We start from the raw sequence: 11549 nt of genomic DNA, 5'->3' as shown, positions 1-11549 counted from the left end.
AAACTGATGTGGAAGCTTGCATTGACTTTATAAGGTTTTTAAAAAAAACATATTATTCGCATGAAAAAAATCGCCCCCGGTGTGTAAGGACCTTAAGAGTTACTATATTATTTCCTAGTACTATTTGACCGAGGTCTGCTCACTGTATCAATCTCTTTGTTCCTCTTGTGTTGTTGATTGTGTGTTTTGTTTTTTTCATGACGATACAGTAGTATAATGAGTGTCTGAATGACAGTCGTCTCATTTGAGGCAACGTCAGCATTTTGGTCACAGTCGTAGCTATAGAGATGGGTGACCCTGTCATGTGTACCTTAGTTTTAGTAAGGGACTCTCTCTCTATTTCTCTCTCTCTCTCTCTCTCTCTCTCTCTCTCTCTCTCTCTCTCTCTCTCTCTCGATTAATCTCTATAGCTGTCTAAATCTCGATCTCTCTCTGGCCCTTTCATTTGGGTCAAATGGGTTCTGCTGCAGACAGAACAGAACTAGAAGTAATCAGAACCCATGTATGTATTGTAAATCAATGTAAATATGCCCCCCCCCCCCATGCTTTTTGGCTATCAAGGTCCAATGTAATCTGTAGCAGATCCCAGCTGAATCCTCGCTAGACGGAGAAAAACCTTGTTTGATACAAATTGTATCATTAAACTAAATGGCTGGTGTTATATACAGTACATGGACCTGTTGAGTTGTATTTATCAATCACTGTTGATGTATTGACATGATAAATTGCATTGAGGAAAAAAAAACACACAAAAAAACGGTTATATTCCAATCAAGATATTCTAACGTTTTACTTTGTCTTGCGGAAATGGCTAAAAGACAATTATTTTTCATCAATTCCTTAGAGTAAAAAGGAGTCTTATCTACCTACTATGTTTAGGTTTTGTAGCTTGTGTTTATGGGATAGGGTTCAAGGCTGGAGGATTTAAATTCTGAACATGCGCTCAAAGTAAGTGATGTGTGATAAATGTAGTTTGCTGGTAAGATACTGTTCATCACAGTGTGTCCATTGTAGAGGAGCAGTGATAGGTCATGGTGGGATCGGGCTCACCCCCCCCCCCCCCCTTTACAATGAATAGATAAACATATAAATATGATCTCAGAGCCGGTTCATAGAGTAGAGTTTACATCTGGTTTAGGGTGCATCACGTGTGGGAGTTTTGGATGCTAGTTCACCGTACAGCTTTTTAGCACAAAGCCAAGCCAGCCATGTGCAGTATTTACAGCCCTTAGTTTTCCCTCTTGAAGTCAAACGTGCCAGATTGTACAAGAAATCGTAACGTCAAACTGTACAAGAGGTGACGTAAATGTTTAGTTTTGTTTCTTTCTTTCTTCCTGTGTGTATTGAAGACGTTCCTTCTCTGTGGCCTCCTGACACCGTGTGTCAGTGTGGGACCATAGCGTGGGCCCCAAGTAATGCCTCTTCCATGGCGTTGTGCTTAATGACACATGATCCAATAATCTGAACTATGTTCAGCTACCTGTTATGTATGTGCATGATTTGATTTGCGTCGTCGTGCATGTTAGTGCTTGATTTGTTTTTGATTTCACACAAAGTGTGTGTGTGTGTGTGTGTGTGTGTGTGTGTGTGTGTGTGTGTGTGTGTGTGTGTGTGTGTGTGTGTTTTTCCGTCTTATTGTGTTACTCCTGGCTTTAAATGGTGACATTGTAACAGTTGGTCTTTAAATGGTGACATTGTAACAGTTGGTCTTTAAATGGTGACATCGTAACAGTTGGTCTTTAAATGGTGACATTGTAACAGTTGGTCTTTAAATGGTGACATTGTAACAGTTGGTCTTTAAATGGTGACATCGTAACAGTTGGTCTTTAAATGGTGACATTGTAACAGTTGGTCTTTAAATGGTGACATCGTAACAGTTGGTCTTTAAATGGTGACATTGTAACAGTTGGTCTTTAAATGGTGACATTGTAACAGTTGGTCTTTAAATGGTGACATTGTAACAGTTGGTCTTTAAATGGTGACATTGTAACAGTTGGTCTTTAAATGGTGACATTGTAACAGTTGGTCTTTAAATGGTGACATCGTAACAGTTGGTCTTTAAATGGTGACATTGTAACAGTTGGTCTTTAAATGGTGACATTGTAACAGTTGGTCTTTAAATGGTGACATCGTAACAGTTGGTCTTTAAATGGTGACATTGTAACAGTTGGTCTTTAAATGGTGACATCGTAACAGTTGGTCTTTAAATGGTGACATTGTAACAGTTGGTCTTTAAATGGTGACATTGTAACAGTTGGTCTTTAAATGGTGACATTGTAACAGTTGGTCTTTAAATGGTGACATTGTAACAGTTGGTCTTTAAATGGTGACATTGTAACAGTTGGTCTTTAAATGGTGACATCGTAACAGTTGGTCTTTAAATGGTGACATTGTAACAGTTGGTTGTGTGGATTTTCCTTCGAGGCTGAACTTTTGTGTCCACATGATTTGACTCTTTCTCTGTACATGTGTGATTTCATATACCAGTCATTACAGTGAGTGATATAATTATAAAAGATGTGTGATTTCATATATCAGTCATTACAGTGAGTGATATAATTATAAAATATGTGTGATTTCATATATCAGTCATTACAGTGAGTGATATAATTATAAAATATGTGTGATTTCATATATCAGTCATTACAGTGAGTGATATCACTATAAAATATGTGTGATTTCATATATCAGTCATTACAGTGAGTGATATCATTATATGATATCATCCAGTGTTAATCTTACATACAGTAGAGCTGAGCATGTTTTAGTTCATCTGTTATATTGATATTTTCACACCGTGGTAGCTGTCAGATCCAGTGGTTTACAAAGTCTTCATCTTGATGGTGTACTTTACTGCTGTTTGTGAAGAAGAAAAAAACATGCAGACAGTTTCAGGCTGGAAACGATAACGAGAGTCGCTTATCTACAAGCGACTCTACAGAAAAGCAAGCTCAAAGTCGCTCATAATAAGTGGACATGGCAACACTGCCGGCCACCCCCACCTGACTCCTCTTGTCAGCCTAAGCAAAGATGAGCTACAGTACCTGCGTTGAATGTCCAGTTTTAGAAACCAAAAAAAAAAGCTAACCCTCACCTCACATTTTCCAGACTATTGGAACATGCTTTGGGTTCAAAACGTAGGACACCTGCACGGTGGGGTTTGTTTGAACCGTAGGCCAAGTTGACCATGTTGCTGTAAAAAAGCATGTCTCTTCAAAGAAACTAGATCACAAAAAACATGTTGTATCCAGTTACCTGATCACAGTGGCGTGCACAGACATTTTGAGGGGCAGGTGCTCAAGTAAAAAAAAGGGCACCTTGCTGCCTTAGTAGTGTGAGACGCACATTTTGGGGAATTGTTAATATATTAAAAACTTTTAATCCAGAATTGATCGATGTCACCATGGGCTACATACTGTAAACCAGGGGTCTTCAACGTTTTCAGGCCATGGACCCCCTAGCTGAGAGAGAGATGAAGCAGGGACCCCTACTCTATATTGTATAAAATTGTGTTTCAGATAAACTTTTGCTGCTCTTTTTCCCCTCTACACCTATAACTCTTTGCCAAATAGGTTTCGAGTGGTTATGGTAAAAAGAAAAATCATATCACATAGAGATTTGGCGGACCCCCTGTAGTAACTCTGAGGACCCCCTGTTGAAGACCCCTGCTGTAAACTGAAACTTTTTTTCAAAAGGGCACTTCTGGTCAAGAGGGCAAAGGGCAGGTGCTCGAGCGCCACCTAGAGTCTATCTGTGCACGTCCCTGCCTGATCAGGTGTTTTTCAATGTGCTTTGACCCCACCCCTTCCATTGGATGTTGACAAGAGTTTTTCCGTAATGATTGAAACATTGATTACAGCCTGAAAGCTGAAACTATATGTACTGTCAATAAGCAAATTAAAAGACCACATGCTGTAGTAGGTTGGAGAACGTTTCTGTTTAATTCACATATGACTACAAGTACCGTTTATTGTACTATTATACTGTAGCTTAACAAACTGAGTGATCGTTTTAATGTATTGTGTTACAACCACGCTCACAGACAATAACAATAAATACTTATGTACATCCTGACTGAGTACTCTATCCTGATTGGATAAAATTAGTATCCCGACCTGAAAATGCATTTTCTGTTTAATAAAGAGCTGGAGAGACATGGAGACTCCCGTAACTGAACAAACACTAGGAACAGTAGAGGAGGCCCAAAGACGTGGAGGAGAGGAGTCTGGGAGGTCAGGTCCAAACACTTGGAGCTCCACAAGCCCGCAAGTACTGATTATAATTTTTTGTAAAAATAAATATTTATTTTATATTTGCCATTCTACCGAATTGGTTCAAATTCAGAGTTGGAAATTGTGTGAAATTTTAATTCTATTTTGGAAAAACTTTGAAAAAACTTTGAAAAACGTTGCACCAGATCTAAGGGACACATATTTAGTAAAAGTACAGTTTATCATATTGTATTTTTATAATCTTTTGGAATATCTTTCCTCTCCCAAAATGTGTCACTACCGAAACATGTAGAACTAGACGCGTCGCAATTCCGGGGAAATTGCAGAGTGTGGTTGCGCCGACGCGGTCGGGACTCCAGTAATACGCCGGGAGGAATACCGTCGGAGACTGCGCCAATTACATCGTCACGTCACTCCTGAGATCGCCTGCGTTTCATTTTGAGAGGATTGATCCCCCAAAAAAATCATGTTTTTGCATCAAACGGTTACATTTCGAGCATTCGTGGCGCCCCCTATGGATCAAAGTAGAAATGCTTTTGGGGATTGGTTTAGTATACCACCCTCGACATGTGATTCAAATTTGGGATTGACCGGACGTTTTGTTCGTGATTTATGGCATTTTTGGTCAAACGGGCCCCTCCCGCTAACTTTGGAAGCCATTTACGGACGGACGGTACGGACTATCAAAATTCCGCTTGGATAGGTTTATCGCATGGGTCCATAGATCACGTGTACCGATTTGTGTGAGATTTGGAAAAAAATTGAAGGAAAAGGAGCAAAAAGTGTGTTTTGAAGAAAATTCAAAATGGCGGAAAATCTATCCTGACGCAAATGGGCGTGGCCTATATGGGAAGATGCGTCGTGACCCAAGGAATCCAGGGAAAAAGAAATTTTGATTTTACGACCTACGGTTCAAGAGTTATAGGCCAAAAGGTAAAGGGGGCTGTTATAGCGCCACCATGTGGCCGACTGGTGTGATTCTTTTCATAATAATTTCGCAAAAAACTATTAACCTCCCCTCCAAATCTTGTAACTGTAGCCCTTACGGTTTCCGAGAAAAAAATACTTGAATGGGAGTTTTTGCAATTCCCATTAAAGTGGATGGGGAAATTTAATGCACTAATAAATCAATATCAAAAAATCTATCCTGACGCAAATGGGCGTGGCCTATATGGGGAGATGCGTCGTGACCCAAGGAATCCAGGTGAAAAGAAATTTTGATTTTAGGACCTACGGTTCAAGAGTTACGGTCCAAAACGTAAAGGGGGCTGTTATAGCGCCACCATGAGGCCGAATGGTGTGATATTTTTTTAAATAATTTCGGACTAAATTATAAACCTCCCCTCCAAATCTGGTAACTCTAGCTCTTACGGTGTTTGAGAAAAAAATACTTGAATTTGAGTTTTTTCACTTTTACATTAAAGCGGATGGGGAAATTTAATGCACTAATAAATCAATATCAATAAAACTATACAACCAATCCCTTAGCAAAATACAAGCGCACGATTCCCGATTTAGACGGTCATTTTGACATATGGCACATTATTGGGGGATAAAAACTGTGGGAGGAGTAGCGTGCCAAAGTATTGTTTATCTAGAAATAATAAAGAGGGACTAGTACTATAGTCTGGTTGCCCTGTTAGGGCAACCACACTAATTACCTTAGAATAAAGATACTTACGGTATATGAATGTATTCATTTATTTTTTCATCCTCCCCTGTACAGACTATTTCTAAAAATTAATGTAGGTGGTTTCTACAATTAAATACATTAAAATGAATATTCTAACTGATTTTTTGATATTGAATTCTTAACATTTATCAAAATGAAATGCTATATTTCTTTGTAAAATGTATAAAGTTGATTATATTGATTTCAGAATTAATGATAGTTGAAATTACACATACACCTAACCAATCATTATTATACAATATTGGTTGATAACTCACTATCTTTGATTTTTGACAAAATAACTGGTGTTTCGGTTGTGACTGCACTATTTAAAGTAGTTGCAAACTTGGGGTTAATGCACGTCCTGTCGCGCGGTTTCTCCCCCGCGCGCATCCCGTCGTGGCGCTCCCCCCCGTGGGTCCCGTCGCGGCACCCCCCGGCCCGCGGTCACCCCTCCCCACGGGCGGATATCTATATATATATCAGCACGGAGAATGGCGTAGGCATGTTGTGTTTTGGCGTTGGTTGTGAAAGTGCAGGTGGGTGTGGGGACGCGTAGTGAGCTTGTAGATCGGCTGTTTTCCAAGAGGCAAGGTATATGTGTGAAGGCGCTTCGTTTGGCCTTCTTTTCATAGACCTCGTTGCTTGTAGGGTTCGTTTCGTTTGGCCTTGTTTTCATAGACCTTGCTGCTTGTTTCTCTCGCGAAACCTGGCAACGACGCATGCGCAGTTTGATCAAGAGTCGACCCAAGACAGCAGCTACCTACCACCGTCCGTGAGGTTACTAGAATTATAGTAGGATTGTGACCAGTAGAAGGTGAAATAGCGACATCGGCTGGGCCATTAATGGGAACAGCACTGTGTAAGAGAGCTTCAATTCCAGAGGAGATTCCTTGCCGCCTGTGCCCAACACGGAAAATCTGTCTTCATATTGAAACAGAGCAAATCCTAAATACCAGATCATTGTTTTCTTCCCTCACAGATTTTTTTTGTTTTGTTTTTTCACTTGTTCAGTATTCAGAGAGGGGAACGAAATCACACAGTCTGTACTAATAGAGTATCATGCAGCAGCATTTAAAGCCACAATCCGGGATTCGGTAGTGTATGTTAACCCATTAAGACCTGGAACGCATCACTTTTTCTGCCACAATGCAGGAAATATGCATTGAGGAGTGCACTGTATACAGTGCCAATGCAGGATGGAGGAGTTATGCAGTATACTGTCACTATCTAACCAACTGTGGCGCTAAAAGAAGTCTATTTCTTATGTAAAACACTGACCTCTAATTTTCCTGCATATTTCCACTGTAACATCTCTTTTGCTTCTAGCTTTAACCTTTGTGAACTCATCCGTTTCCTTCCTCTCCTCTCTACTAACCTCTGTCTTGACCTCTTGCTGCGGGGTGACCCCTCAGGCCTTAGAGAGGCAGAGGGACTTCTCTTCAGTTTCAGGGACGAGGTGGTCCGACTCAGAGAGGCGCTCAAGGTACTGTACACGGGGGTCAAAGTCTGCAGTCAGCACCAGCTCAAGTTAGCTGTGTGTGTACTGTATGCAGTGGTGGAAAGTAACTAAGTACATTTACTTAAGTACTGTACTTAAGTACAATTTTGAGGTATTTGTACTTTACTTGAGTATTTCCAATTTCCAATACTTTTACTTCTACTCCACTACATCTCAGAGGCAAATATTGTACTTTTACTCCACTACAATTATTTGAGAACTTTAGTTACTAGTTACTTTTCAGATATAAACTATGATATAATGAAACATACATTAACCACTTTAAACCTATTTTATACACAGGCTATTTGAAAATAGCAGATCTACAAGCTCACAACGCGTCGCATCGCGACGCGTTGTGAGCTTGTAGATCGGCTATTTTCAAATATTTAGTACTTTTACTTTTGGTACTTTAAGTACATTTTGATGCCAATACTTCTGTACTTTAACTCAAGTAAATTTGGAATTCCGGACTAAATATAAAATAACAAAGCCATAGCCATTAATGGACAAATGGTCTGTTTCTGTCAGATATTTGGCTGAATCTTTGAATAGACAATTACATGCATTGATGGCAGTATGGCCCAATTCCAGCACTAAACAGGCCCTACAGCAAGCAGAGGAGAGGTCAAGAACACTGGAGGAGGAGGTGGAGAGAGTCACTCGGGAGACCATCTGACCAAAGACATCTGACCATTGTTATGTTGTGTAGATTTTTTTAAAGAATTCTGTGAAATAAATGTTTAATAAATGTTTAATAAAGAATAAACCAACCTTTTCAGTCAAGCTCAAGCTGCTTTATTTGCTATTGTCAGAATTTGATAAGACATAGTCACTATGTATTTGGCCACAGTGGCACTTAAAGACTTGTATGAGTGGTGTCTCTGGAGTCATGCACAGTAGCTCTCCAGGTGGTTAAAAGCTAAACGCTTGAGTGTGAATGAACGTTGGTCTGGAAAGAAGACCTGCAAATTAATCTGACTGTACATTTAAATCTCCCCCAAGTGAAATGATGTCCCTTTTTAGGAAGAATAAATAAACAAAAGAAAATCCTCTCAAGGGAAGTTTCCCCAAATATATTCAGTATTTAGTATTGTTGGAATTGTGCTTTAGATTTAGCAGTGTTATCAAAATATGCAAAAAATAGTCCCTATTTTTTTCTTATAAAGCAAAATTGTGTGAAATCTTGAGAGGAAAAACTTACAAACACCCACTTGGTTTTGTCTACCTTTATCTGTTCCATTTTTTAATGAAGAAAGCTTCTTTTGTAATTCCAGTGGTACTTTTATTATATTCATTCACACAGGTCCAACTTATTGTTCATTTAAGGGTTAATCTAATGAAGAGGAAAATAATAAAATAAGAATGACGGTACCAATGCATCATCTTCAAACCTTAGCATGACAAGTGTAATTTATTGTCATCAATGACTCCATTTGTGACATGAGGTTTTGTTTATATTGTATGAGTGACCATGTTTTGAAATACAAAAAAAGAGAAAAGACTATAAGATGTACAACAATAATGGTCCTGTGAAGGATTTGAAATGATGTTGTATTTCCATGAAATAAAAATATCTAACTAAAAATCATGATATTTGGAAACCCCTTAAGGAACCATGAGGGTCCCTGGACCCACATTTTTGTCCCTTGTCTGGTGTAGCAGTGTTTCCAGTGAGCTAGCATGCACAATATCAGCACCCTGACTCTGATTGACCAGAATGGAACAGAGCCTTCATTAGTATCATTGGTAACAGAAGTTGAAGGAGTGATTGGTTAACCGCGCATCACCAGGCTTTCTGATTGGCTGAGAGGCTTTCCTCAAGGCTGTCATCAGTGTCACCAGATTCTGTGAGAAATAAGCAACCAGGTCTATGAAAAAAAACATGAAACATTACACATACATATATTTGAGAACCACTGGTTTAAATCGTAATCAAAAAAGTTGGAAGCAAGCCCAGTTTAGAAACAAGGCCAAAACATCCCAACCCGTAGCTACCGATATTTACAAGCAACTTCACAGAAAAAGAAGCCCAAAGTCGCTTATAATAAGCAGACATGGCAACGCTGGCTGTCATCTGTTGACGAGGCGCTCATTGGCTAGAAGCGCGTGGACGTCAATTTCAAAAGCTGCGCTGAAATCAAACACAGGTGCGGAGATAAAAATGACCAGTGTCTTGGAGAAGGAGGTAAGTAACTTGCACATCATCAACCAAGTATTATTTACCCCATTTTTGTTTAAAAGCTCAACTCTATTCTAATAGTAATCTGGCGACCGAGTATCTGTTCTATCTATTGCTGTAGAATGTTTGTTCAGTAACGGGTCTCTCTCTAGTTTGTCCGTAAATCTATTGATCTATTTCATCCGCTTCCTCCCAGATCCGCTCCTTGGTACAAGAGCGTAAGGAACAGGAACAGGTCCTTAACGTTTATAAATCCAACCCCCAAACAAATCAAGCTCAGTATAATACATCATTGAATCTTACACACCAGCAGCGTCAGGGTCCGGTCTGGGGGGAGCAGCAGTGGGACCTCCAGGTCCCCGAGCACCAGCTTCCATGTCTGTGTTACAGATATGGCCTCCACCCGCTTGTACAAAGTGGTAAGATATTAAGAATTGACATGCACGTTCTGTAATACAATACAAATCAAGTCCAGCTCAATATAATACTTCATTGAACCTTACTTCATAGTCCACAGCTAAGAGGTCAGGGTCCGGTCTGGGGGGAGCAGCAGTCGTACCCCCAGGTCTCCGAGCACCAGCTCCCTTGTCAGGGCCACGGCCTGTGGGACCATGCAGCCACTTACCCTTGGTAAGATATTCAGATTTGACATGAAAGTTCTGTAATCCAGTCCAGCTCAATATAATAAATGGTTGAACCTTACTAAATAGGATCCAGTCAAAGGCCCAGGAACCCTGTGGGGGGACAGGAGGAGGAGCCATCTCAGGATGACCCTTTTGACAACGCTGTGATGGCGGAGCTGCAGATGGAACATCTTGACGGGACAGCACAGTTTGGACTTTATGTGGCCAGTCTGCTCCAGGACCTGGAACCCCAAATGAAATTGGAGACAGAGATGGGAATCCTCACTTTAATTTCACAGGCCAAATATCGTGGCGGCCAATAAAAGGCCTTTTGTTTTTTAGTTTCTCCATTTATAATTTCTGTATCATTCTAATCAGTGGTGTGGAGTAAGTAAGTAAATTTACTCAAGTGCTGTACTTAAGTACAATTATGAGGTATTTTTTCTTTACTGGAGTATTTCCAATTGTCTACACTTTTACTCCACTACATCTCAGAGTCAAATATTGTACTTTTACTCCACTACAATTATTTGAAAACTTTAGTTACTAGTTACTTTGCAGATGTAAAACATGTATTAATCACTTTAGCCCATTTGTTTGTTATTTTTTATTATAACAATTTGTTTGTTATTTTAACATATTTTAACATACATAACGCTTGCGAGAGGGGGGGAGGGGGGGCCTTTTGCGTGTCTCGGCCCAGGGGCCCGTTTCTTCCTAATCCGCCTATGGTTGTACGAGGAAGTGGAAACTGAAGCCCCCGACCCAGGCGGCGGGCTTGGGGGGGATATGTGTTTTTTCAATTTTCACTTCCAAAGCTTGTGTGTTTGATAAGTGAAAAGTCCGCTAAAATATTGTCTCTTATATGTTATAGGTACCGTATGGGTCTTACACAAGCCTCGCATGCAAAGGTAGAGCGAGGCCTATTGAAAGGGGTGAGGACGGCCCCTCTAAACAAGTGATTCCCTGTAGAAACAATGCTCTGAGCCGAAGGTGTGAAGCGGAGCTCACTGCGTCTGTCCCCCCCCCCCTCTTTGAATCTGTGTCGCACCTTGTTGAATGATTGATGTCTACTGAGCCCCAACCCTGGGAAGAACTTTTGTTAAACAATTATTCACAGTGCTAGATACTCACCTTTATTATGATTTGACCGTTTATGCAGTGATTCTGTGCCATATCATTTAAATAAAAACCCATGTTTGGGCTTGTACCACCACTGTCTGACTCTTGGCTTTGATCGATACCCCACAATTCATACACTCCCCCCCCCCCCCCCCCCATTACTCACCATGTTTTCTGTCTAACTGATGGATAATTTATAATCGATAGTTTATTAGAT

General features: G+C 40.2%; 1 long non-coding RNA gene across 1 annotated transcript; it reads left to right on the top strand.

Moving 5' to 3' along the window:
- Positions 1 to 9588: 9588 nt before the first annotated feature.
- On the top strand, positions 9589 to 10495 carry LOC311040476. The gene is made up of 3 exons (XR_014600273.1): positions 9589 to 10006; positions 10098 to 10217; positions 10298 to 10495. It is a non-coding gene; the product is annotated as an uncharacterized lncRNA (long non-coding RNA).
- Positions 10496 to 11549: the final 1054 nt, after the last annotated feature.

Source organism: Gymnoscopelus microlampas, assembly GCF_963454915.1.
Source record: "Gymnoscopelus microlampas genome assembly, chromosome: 24".
In the NCBI taxonomy this organism is placed as follows: domain Eukaryota; kingdom Metazoa; phylum Chordata; class Actinopteri; order Myctophiformes; family Myctophidae; genus Gymnoscopelus; species Gymnoscopelus microlampas.
The sequence above is the reverse complement of the archived record's forward strand: the minus strand, read 5'-3'. Positions and strand labels throughout refer to the sequence as shown.